This window comes from Arachis stenosperma, chromosome 1 (assembly GCF_014773155.1).
Source record: "Arachis stenosperma cultivar V10309 chromosome 1, arast.V10309.gnm1.PFL2, whole genome shotgun sequence".
NCBI classification, from domain to species: Eukaryota; Viridiplantae; Streptophyta; class Magnoliopsida; order Fabales; family Fabaceae; genus Arachis; species Arachis stenosperma.
In genome coordinates this window covers 92,316,282-92,327,848 of record NC_080377.1, presented here as the reverse complement: position 1 = coordinate 92,327,848, position 11,567 = coordinate 92,316,282, and the positions used below count along the sequence as shown (strand labels likewise).

The window sequence follows — 11,567 nt, the reverse complement described above, 5'->3', positions numbered from 1 at the left end:
GGGTTTATGGGGAAGGGGAGGTTGATGTGAATGGTGAATGGGGTAATTGGGAAGAGGACTTGAGGTGATTGGTGAAGGTTTTTGGGAAGTGTGATATGGGGAAGAGTGAAATGAGATTTGGATTAGGAGAGTGTGATTAGGATTAAAAGGTAAGGTGGGAATATGGTAGGTGGGGATCCTGTGGGGTCCACAGATCCTGAGGTGAGGATCCTGTGGGGTCCACAGATCCTGAGGTGAAAACAAATACCATTCCTTCACCATATAGGCATGTAAAATGCCTTCATGCATCATTCTAGCGTTCAAACGCCCATTGATGCATGTTCTAGGCGTTCAACGCCCATGTAATGCATGTTTCTGGCGTTGAACGCCAGTTTCATGCTTGTTCCTGGCGTTCAGCGCCAGTTTGTCCTCTCTGTGCACCATCCTGGCGTTTAACGCCAGGTTGTTGCTTGTTTTGGGCGTTCAGCGCCAGAATGGTGCTCTGTTCTGGCGTTGAACGCCGGCCAGATGCACCTTACTGGCGTTGAACGCCAGTCTGCGCTGCCTCCAGGGTGAAAATTTTTTCTTCTGTTTTTGACTCTGTTTTAAAATTTTTTTGATTTTTTTCGTGACTCCTCATGATCATGTACCTAATAAAACACAAAAATAAACAAAAAACAAAATAAAATAAAATTAGATAAATAAAATTGGGTTGCCTCCCAACAAGCGCTTCTTTAATGTCAATAGCTTGACAGTGGCTCTCATGGAACCACATGGTGATCAGGTCAATTTAGTGTGTAGTCCCAACACCAAACTTAGAGTTTGGATATGGGGTTTGAACACCAAACTTAGAGTTTGGTTGTGGCCTCACAACACCAAACTTAGAGTTTGACTGTTTGGGCTCTTCTTGACTCTGAACTGAGAGAAGCTCTTCATGCTTACTCTCTTTTGTCACAGAGGGATGGCCATGTGCCTGAAACACAAGGTAGTCCCCATTCAATTGAAGGACTAACTCACCTCTGTTGACATCTATCACAGCTCCTGCTGTGGCTAGGAAAGGTCTTCCTAGGATGATGCATTCATCATCTTCCTTCCTAGTGTCTAGGATTATGAAATCAGTAGGGATGTAAAGGTCTTCAACCCTTACTAGCATGTCCTCCACTATTCCATAAGCTTGTCTTATGGACTTATCTGCCAATTGTAATGAGAACAAGGCAGGTTGTACCTCAATGATTCCCAGCTTCTCCATTACAGAGAGTGGCATAAGATTTATCCCTGACCCAAGATCACATAGAGCTTTTTCAAAGCTCATGGTGCCAATGGTGCAAGGTATTAAGAACTTGCCAGGATCTTGTTTCTTTTGAGGTAGCGTTCTCTGAATCCAAGTATCTAGTTCACTAATGAGCAAGGGAGGTTCACTTTCCCAAGTCTCATTACCAAACAGCTTGGCATTCAGTTTCATGATAGCTCCTAAGTATTGAGCAACTTGCTCTCCAGTCACATCTTCATTCTCTTCAGAGGATGAATATTCTTCAGAGCTCATGAATGGCAGAAGGAGATTTAAAGGAATCTCTATGGTCTCTAGATGAGCCTCAAATTCCTCAGGATCCTTAATAGGAAACTCCTTCTTGCTTGAGGAACGTCCCAGGAGGTCTTCCTCACTAGGATTTTCGTCCTCCTCCTCCTTTGTGCATTCGGCCATATTGACTATGTCAATGGCCTTGCACTCTCCTTTTGGATTTTCTTCTGTATTGCTTGGGAGAATACTGGGAGGAGTTTCAATAACTTTCTTACTCAGCTGGCCCACTTGTGCCTCCAGATTTCTAATGGAGGATCTTGTTTCATTCATGAAACTGAAAGTGGCCTTTGACAGATCAGAAACTATATTGGCTAAATTAGAATTGTTTTGTTCAGAGTTCTCTGTCTGTTGCTGAGAAGATGATGGATATGGCTTACTATTGTTCAGCCTATTGCGTCCACCATTGTTAAAGCCTTGTTGAGGCTTTTGTTGATCCTTCCAGGAGAAATTTGGATGATTTCTCCATGATGAGTTATAGGTGTTTCCATAAGGTTCACCCATGTAATTAACCTCTGCCATGGCAGGGTTCTCAGGATCATAAGCTTCTTCAGAAGCTGCCTCTCTAGTACTGTTGGATGCATGTTGCAATCCATTCAGATTTTGAGAGATCATGTTGACCTGTTGAGTCAACATTTTATTCTGAGCCAATATGGCATTCAGAGCATCAATTTCAAGAACTCCTTTCTTCTGAGGTATCCCATTGTTCACGGAATTCCTCTCAGAGGTGTACATGAACTGGTTATTTGCAACCATGTCAATGAGCTCTTGAGCCTCTTCAGGCGTTTTCTTCAGGTGAATAGATCCACCTGCAGAATGATCCAATGACATTTTCGAAAATTCAGAGAGACCATAATAGAATATGTCTAATATGGTCCATTCTGAAAACATGTCAGATGGACATCTTTTGGTCAGCTGCTTGTATCTTTCCCAAGCTTCATAGAGGGATTCACCATCTTTTTGTTTGAAGGTTTGAACATCCACTCTCAGCTTGCTCAGCTTTTGAGGAGGAAAGAATTTGTCCAAGAAGGCAGTGACCAGCTTATCCCAGGAGTCCAGGCTATCCTTAGGTTGTGAATCCAACCAGATTCTAGCTCTGTCTCTTACAGCAAAAGGGAAAAGCATGAGTCTGTAGACCTCAGGATCAACTCCATTCGTCTTTACAGTCTCATAGATCTGCAAGAACTCAGTTAAAAACTGGTAAGAATCTTCAGATGGAAGTCCATAAAACTTGCAGTTTTGTTGCATTAAAGCAACTAGCTGAGGTTTCAGCTCAAAGTTATTGGCTCCAATGGCAGGAATGGAGATGCTTCTTCCATCAAATTTGGATGTTGGCTTTGTGAAGTCACCAAGCATTCTCCTTGCATTATTATTATTATTTTCGGCTGCCATCTCCTTCTCTTGTTCGAAAATTTCTGAAAGGTTGTTTCTGGATTGTTGTAATTTAGCTTCTCTTAATTTCCTCTTCAGAGTCCTTTCAGGTTCTGGATCAATCTCAACAAGAGTGCCTTTATCCTTGTTCCTGCTCATATGAAAGAGAAGAAAACAAGAAAAGAAAGAGGAATCCTCTATGTCACAGTATAGAGATTCCTTTATGTTAGTAGAAAAAGAAGGGAGTAGAAGAATGAAGAAGAGTGTTCAGATTTTTGGATGAGGAGAGGTGAAGAGAAGTGTTAGTAATTGATTAATTAAATAGAAGAAGAGAAGAGGAGGGAGAATTCGAAAATAATTTTTTTTTGAAAAAGGGGTTAGTAATTTCCGAAAATTAAAGATAAATGTAATTAAAATTAAAATTTGAAACAATTAGTTAATTAAAAAGAATTTTTGAAAAAGAGTGAGATATTTTCGAAAATAGAAGAGAGAGAAGTAGTTATGTGGTTTTGAAAAAGATGAGAAACAAACAAAAAGTTAGTTAGTTGATTGAAAAAGATTTGAAATCAAATTTTGAAAAAGATAAGAAGATAAGTAGTTAGATAAGATATTTTGAAATCAAATTTTGAAAAAATAAAATTTTGAAAAGGATAAGATAAAAAGATAAGATAAAAATTTTAAGAAAAAGATATTTTGAAAAAGATTTAATTTTTAAAAAGACTTAACTAACAAGAAACTACAAGATAAGATTCTAGAATTTAAAGATTGAACCTTTCTTAACAAGAAAGTAACAAACTTCAAATTTTTGAACCAATCACATTAATTGTTAGCTAATTTTCGAAAATATGATATAAAGATAAGAAAAAAGATTTTGAAAATATTTGAAAAAGATTTTTGAAATTTTTGAAAAAATAAAAATAATGAAAAAGATATGATTTTTGAAAAAGATTTTGAAAAGATAAGATTTTTAAAATTGAAATTTTGACTTGACTTGTAAGAAACAACTAATTTAAAAATTTTTTGACCAAGTCAAACTAAAATTTCGAAATTTTGGAGGGAAATAAGGAAAAGATATTTTTTTGATTTTTGAATTTTTAAGGAAAAACACAAAAATGACCCAAAACATGAAAATTTTGGATCAAGACACAAGATGCATGCAAGAATGCTATGAATGTCAACATGAACACCAAGAACACTTTGAAGATCATGATGAACATCAAGAACACAATTTTGAAAAAAATTTTGATGCAAAGAAAACATGCAAGACACCAAACTTAGAAATCTTTAATGTATGGACTCTAACAAACGAAAAATGCATATGAAAAACAACAAACAACACAAAACAAGAAATCATCAAGATCAAACAAAAAGACTTATCAAGAACAACTTGAAGATCATGAAGAACACTATGAATGCATGGGATTTTCGAAAAATGCAAGAAAAATTTTAAAAGCATGCAATTGACACCAAACTTAGAAATTAACACAGGATTCAAACAAGAAACACAAAATATTTTTGATTTTTATGATTTTCTAATTTTTTTGTATTTTTATTATATTTTTTCGAAAATATAGTTTTGAAAAACGAAAAATAAAAGAAAAATTTTGAAAAAGATTTTTGAAAAGAAAATTACCTAATCTGAGCAACAAGATGAACCGTCAGTTGTCCATACTCGAACAATCCCCGGCAACGGCGCCAAAAACTTGGTGGACGAAATTGTGATCAATAATATTGGCTCTTTGGTATGTACACAAAAACTATTGTGTCTCTGGTTGAATTCACAACTCCGTTCAACTAACCAGCAAGTGTACTGGGTCGTCCAAGTAATAAACCTTACGTGAGTAAGGGTCGATCCCACAGAGATTGTTGGTATGAAGCAAGCTATGGTCACCTTGTAGATCTCAGTCAGGCGGATTAAACATGATACTTGATTAGATTCAAATAATAAAAGGAAATAATAAAAGGGATAGAATACTTATGCTGATTCATTGGTGAGAATTTCAGATAAGTGGATGGAGATGCTGTATGGCTCAAGGACGCCTGCTCTCCTACTGCTTCTACTCAATCCTTCTTACTCCTTTCCATGGCAAGCTTTGTTTAGGGGTTCACCATCAGCGGTGGCTACTTTCAATCCTCTCGGGAAAATGATCCTATGCGGCTGTCACTCGCACGGCTAATCGTCTGGAGGCATCACCCATGGTTGATGGCTACATCCCATCCTCGTAGTGAAAACTAATGCTCACGCACTCTGTCACAGTACGGCTAATCACTGGTTGGTTCCCGCGCCTACTGGAATAGAATCCCTTGATTCTTTTGCGTCTGTCACTAACGCCCAGCACTTGCAAGTTTGAAGCACGTCACAGTCATTCATTACCGGAATCCTACTCGGAATACCACAGACAAGGTGAGACTTTCCGGATCCTCATAAATGCCGCCATCTATCTAGCTTATACCACGAAGATTCTGTTGGGGAATCTAAGAGATACGCATTCAAGCTCTGTTGCATGTAGAACGGAAGTGGTTGTCAATCACGCGCGTTCATAAGTGAGAATGATAATGAGGGTTATCTAACTCATCACATTCATCATGTTCTTGGGTACGAATGAATATCTTGGAATAAGAATAAAAGAGGAATTGAATAAAAGAAAATAGAATTTCATTAATACTTGAGGTACAGCAGAGCTCCACACCCTTAATCTATGGTGTGCAGAAACTCCACCGTTGAAAATACATAAGTGAAACAGGTTCAGGCATGGCCGAATGGCCAGCCCTCTCCATGATCAAGTGACCGAATATTCAAAGAGATTAAACTGTCAAAAGATGTCTAATACAATAGATAAATGTCCTATATATACTAGACTAGCTACTAGGGTTTACATGAGTAAGTAATTGATGCATAAATCCACTTCCGGGGCCCACTTGGTGTGTGCTTGGGCTGAGCTTGATCTATCCACGAGCTGAGGCTTCTCTTGGAGTTGAACTTCGAGTTATGACGTGTTTTGGGCGTTCAACTCCGGATCATGACGTTTTTCTGGCGTTTAACTCCAGACAGCAGCATGTACTTGGCGTTCAACGCCAAGTTACGTCGTCAATTTCCGAATGAAGTATGGACTATTATATATTGCTGGAAAGCCCTGGATGTTTACTTTCCAACGCCGTTGAGAGCGCGCCATTTGGAGTTCTATAGCTCCAGAAAATCCATTTCGAGTGCAGGGAGGTCAGAATCCAACAGCATCAGCAGTCCTTTTGTCAGCCTTTTTCAGAGTTTTGCTCAAATCCCTCAATTTCAGTCAGAATTTACCTGAAATCACAGAAAAACACACAAACTCATAGTAAAGTCCAGAAATGTGAATTTAACATAAAAACTAAGGAAAACATCCCTAAAAGTAGCTTGAACTTACTAAAAACTATCTAAAAACAATGCCAAAAAGCGTATAAATTATCCGCTCATCAACATCCATAGGAACTCAGAATTCAGATAGTGTTATTGACTCTCCTAGTTTAGTATGTTGATTCTTGAACACAGCAACTTATGAGTCTTGGCCGTGACCCTAAGCATCTTGTTTTCCAGTATTACCACCGGATACATAAATGCCACAGACACGTAACTGGATGAACCTTTTCAGATTGTGACTCAGCTTTGCTAGAGTCCCCAGTTAGAGGTGCCCAAAGTTCTTAAGCACACTATTTTGCTTTGGATCACGACTTTAACCACTCAGTCTCAAGCTTTTCACTTGGACCTTCATGACACAAGCACATGGTTAGGAACAGCTTGATTTAGCCGCTTAGGCAAGGATTTTATTCCTTTGGGCTCTCCTATCCACTGATGCTCAAAGCCTTGAATCCTCTTTACCCTTGCCTTTTGGTTTAAAGTGTTACTGGCTTTTTCTGCTTGCTTTTTCTATTTTTTTCTTTATTTTTTTTGCCATTTTTTTATCGCAAGCTTTTTCTTTTTCACTGCTTTTTCTTGCTTCAAGAATCAATTTTATGATTTTTCAGATTATCAATAACATTTCTCTTTTTTTCTTCATTCTTTCAAGAGCCAACAATTTTAACATTCATAAACTTCACTATAAAACAATATGCACTGTTCAAGCATTCATCCAGAAAACAAAAAGTATTGCTACCATATCAAAATAAGTAAACAGATTTCAAGATAAAATTCAAAATTCATGTACTTCTTGTTCTTTTGGAAATAGAAACATTTTTTTATTTAAGAAAGGTGAAAGATTCATAGAACATTTATAGGTTTAAGACATAGACACTAAACACTAATGATCATGTAATAAAGACACAAACATAGACAAAACATAAAGCATAAAAACCAAAAAATAGGAAAACAAATAACAAGGAAGTTAAAGAACGGGTCCACCTTAGTGACGGCAGCTAGTTCTTCCTCCAGAAGATCCTATGGAGTGCTTTAGGTCCTCAATATCTCTTCCTTGCCTTTGTTGCTCCTCCCTCATGGCTCTTTGGTCCTCTCTAATTTCATGGAGGATAATGGAGTGCTCTTGGTGCTCCATCCTTAGTTGCTCCATATTGGAACTCAAATCCCCAAAAGAGGTGTTGAGTTGCTCCCAATAGTTGTATGGAGGAAAATGCATCCCTTGAGGAATCTCAGGGATTTCTTGATGAGGGACTTCCTCATGCGTTTGTTGAGGTCCATGAGTGGGCTCTCTTGTTTGCTCCATCCTCTTTTTAGTGATGGGCTTATCCTCTTCAATGAGGAAGTCTTCCTCTATGACAATTTCAGCTAAATTGCATAGGTGACAGATGAGATGAGGAAGGGCTAACCTTGCCAAAGTGGAGGGCTTGTCAGCCACCTTGTATAGTTCTAGAGGTATGATATCATGAACTTTCACTTCCTCTCCAATCATGATACTATGGATCATGATAGTCCGATCCACAATTACTTCGGATCGGTTGCTAGTAGGAATGATAGAGCGTTGGATGAACTCCAACCATCCTCTAGCCACAGGCTTAAGGTCTGGCCTTCTTAGTTGAACCTGCTTGCATTTGGAATCTCTCTTCCATTGAGCTCCTTCCACACAGATGTTCTTGAGGATTTGGTCCAACTTTTGATCAAAGTTGACTCTTCTAGTGAAAGGATGAGAGTCTCCTCTCATAATTGGCAAGTTGAACGCCAATCTCACATTTTTCATACTGAAATCTAAGTATTTCCCTCGGACCATTGTGAGCCAATTCTTCGAGTCCGGGTTCATACTTTGTTCATGGTTCTTAGTGATCTATGCATTAGCATAGAACTCTTGAACTATTAAGATTCCGACTTGTTGAATGGGATTGGTGAGAGCTTTCCATCCTTTTCTCCTAATCTCTTGTCGGATCTCTGAATATTTGCCCTTTATGAGCTTGAAGGGGACCTCAGGGATCACTTTTTTCTTGGCCACAACTTCATAGTAGTGTTCTTGATGGGCTTTTGACATGAATCTTTCCATCCTCCATGACTCGGAGGTGGAAGCAATTGCCTTCCCTTTCCTCTTTTTTGAGGTTTCTCCGGCCTTAGGTGCCATTAATGGTTATGGAAAATTAAAAAGCAAGGTTTTTTCCCACACCAAACTTAAGAGGTTTGCTCATCCTCGAGCAAAAGAAGAAAGAAGAGAGTAAAAGAAGAAGAGAAGTGAGAGATGGAGGCATGAGAGGGTTTCGGCCAAGGGGGGAAAGAAGTGTTTGTGATGTGTGAAAGTGGAGGAGTAAGTAGGGGGTATATATAGGGTAAGAGGAGGGGTGGGTCCGTGTGAAGTTGGGTGGGTTTGGGAGGAAAATGGTTTGAATTTGAATGGTGAGATAGGTGGGGTTTTATGATGGGTTTTTTGAGAATTAGGGGATGAATGTGAGTGGTGAAGAGAATATGGGAAAGAGGGTAAGATTTGATAGGTGAGTGGTGTTTTGGGTAGAGTGTTATAGAGAGGTGTGAAGAGGAGAGAGTGTGAGGTGGAGTAGGTGGGGATCCTGTGGGGTCTACAGATCCTGAGGTGTCAAGGATTTTTCATCCCTGCACCTCCTAGGCGTTAAACGCCCTCTGTGTGCCATTCCTAGCATTTAAACGCAAGGCTGCTACCCTTTTCTGGCGTTAAACGCCAGTTTGCCTGCTAGTTCTGGCGTTTAATGCCCAGAATGGTGCCAGGCTGGGCGTTTAAACGCCCATTTTTCTACCCTTACTAGCATTTAAATTCCAGTTTACCTGCCAGTTCTGGCATTTAACGCCCAGAATGGTGCCAGTGTAGGCGTTAAACGCCCATTTTGGTATCCTTACTGGCGTTTAAACGCCATTAAGCTCGTCCTCCAGGGGTATGACATTTTTTATGCTGTTTTTGATTTTGCTTTAATTTTTGCAGTTGTTTTTGTGACTCCACATGATCATCATCCTAAAAAAAACATAAACTAACAGATAAATAAATAAAATTGGGTTGCCTCCCAATAAGCGCTTCTTTAATGTCAATAGCTTGACAGTGAGCTCTTTGCAGAGCTTCAAAATTGTTCAGAGCATGATTGTGGCCTCCCAACACCAAACTTAGAGTTTAAGTGTGGGGGCTCTGCTTGATTCTGTATGGAGAGAATCAGATAAAGCCTTTCATACTTCTTCTCCATGTTTACAGAGGAAGATCCTTGAGCCTTAAACACAAGGTAGTCCTCATTCAACTAAAGGAGTAACTCTCCTCTGTCCACATCAATTACAGCCTTTGATGTGGCTAAGAAGGGTCTTCCAAGGATGATGGATTCATCCTCATCCTTCCCAGTGTATAGGATTATGAAGTCAGCTGGGATGTAAAGGCCTTCAACCTTCACTAAGACATCCTCTACAAGTCCATAAGCCTGTTTCATTGATTTGTCTGGCATCTTTAGTGAGATTCTTACAGCTTGTACCTCAAAGATCCCTAGTTTCTCCATTACAGAGAGTGGCATGAGGTTGATACCTGACCCCAGGTCACACAGAGCCTTTTCAAACTTCATGGTGCCTATGGTGCAAGGTATTAAGAACTTTCCGAGATCTGGTTTCTTTTTGAGGCAATGTCTATTGAATCCATGTATTCAGTTCATTGATGAGCAATGGAGGTTCATTCTCCCAAGTCTCATTACCAAATAACTTGGCATTTAGCTTCATGATTGCTCCTAGATACTGAGCGACTTGCTCTTCAACAACAATTTCGTCCTATTCAGAGGAAGAATACTCATCAGAGCTCATGAATGGCAAAAGTAAATTTAGTGGAATCTCTATGGTCTCTGTATGAGCCTCAGATTCCCTTGGTTCCTCAATAGGGAACCCTTATTGGTCAGTGGACGTCCCTTGAGGTCTTCTTCACTGGGAATCACTGCCTTTTCACTCTCTCCAGGTTTGGCCATGTTGGATAATGTTATAGCCTTGCACTCTATTTTTGGGTTCTCTTCTGTATTGCTTGGGAGAGTGCTAAGAGGAGTTTCAGTAACTCTTTTACTCAACTGACCCACTTGTCCCTCCAAATTTCTAATGGAGGACCTTGTTTTAGTCATGAAACTGAGAGTGGCCTTAGATAGATTAGAGACTATATTTGTTAAGCCAGAGAGGCTCTGCTCAAAATTCTCTGTCTGTTGCTGAGAAGATGATGGAAAAGGTTTGCTATTGCCAAACCTATTTCTCCCACCATTATTGTTATTGAAGCCTTGTTGAAGCTTCCGTTGATCCTTCCATGAGAAATTTGGATGATTCCTCCATGAAGGGTTATAGGTGTTTCCATAGGATTCTCCCATGTAAATCACCTCTTCCATTGCAGGATTCTTAGGGTCATAAGCATCTCCTTCAGAGGAGGCTTCTTTAGCACTACCGGATATAGCTTGCAATCCAGTTAGATTCTGAGAAATCATATTGACTTCCTGAGTCAATATTTTGTTCTGAGCCAATATGGCATTCAGAGAACTCCTTTCATCTGAGTTACCCCATTATTCACAGGATTCCTTTCAGAAGTGTACATGAACTGGTTATTTGCAACCATCTCAATGAGTTCCTGGGCTTCTACAGGTGTTTTCAGATGAAGGGATCCACTAGCAGAATGATCCAATACATCTTTGACATTTCAGACAGACCATCATAGAATATACATATGATACTCCATTATGGAAACATGTCAGAAGGACATCTTTTGGTTAATTGCTTGTATCTTTCCCAAGCTTCATAGAGGGATTCACCCTCCTTTTGTCTGAAGGTTTAGACGTCCACTCTGAGCTTATTCATCTTTTGAGGTGGAAAGAATTTGGTCAAGAAGGCATTGACCAACTTTTCCCAAGAGTTCAGGCTTTCTTTTGGTTGTGAGTCCAACCATGTCCTAGCTCTGTCTCTTACAGCAAAGGGGAAAAGCATAAGTCTGTAGACTTCAGGATCAACCCCATTGGTCTTAACAGTACACAGATCTGCAAGAATTTAGCTAAGAACTGATGAGGATCTTTTGATGGAAGTCCATGAAACTTGCAGTTTTGCTGCATTAGAGAAACTAATTGAGGCTTAAGCTTAAAGTTGGTTGCTCCAATGGCAGGAATTGAGATGATTCTTCTATAGAAGTTGGAAGTTGGTGCAGCATAGTCACCAAGCATCTTCCTTGCATTGTTGGGCTCGGTTGCCATGTCTGCTTCGTTTTTGAAAATTTCTATA

At 39.4% G+C, this 11,567-nt stretch overlaps 1 non-coding gene across 1 annotated transcript; it reads left to right on the top strand.

Annotated features, from left to right (window-relative positions):
* The first annotated feature begins 11,043 nt into the window (after positions 1 to 11,043).
* Positions 11,044 to 11,147, top strand: LOC130950471 (small nucleolar RNA R71). The gene has a single exon (XR_009073603.1). It is a non-coding gene; the product is annotated as a small nucleolar RNA R71 (small nucleolar RNA).
* Positions 11,148 to 11,567: the final 420 nt, after the last annotated feature.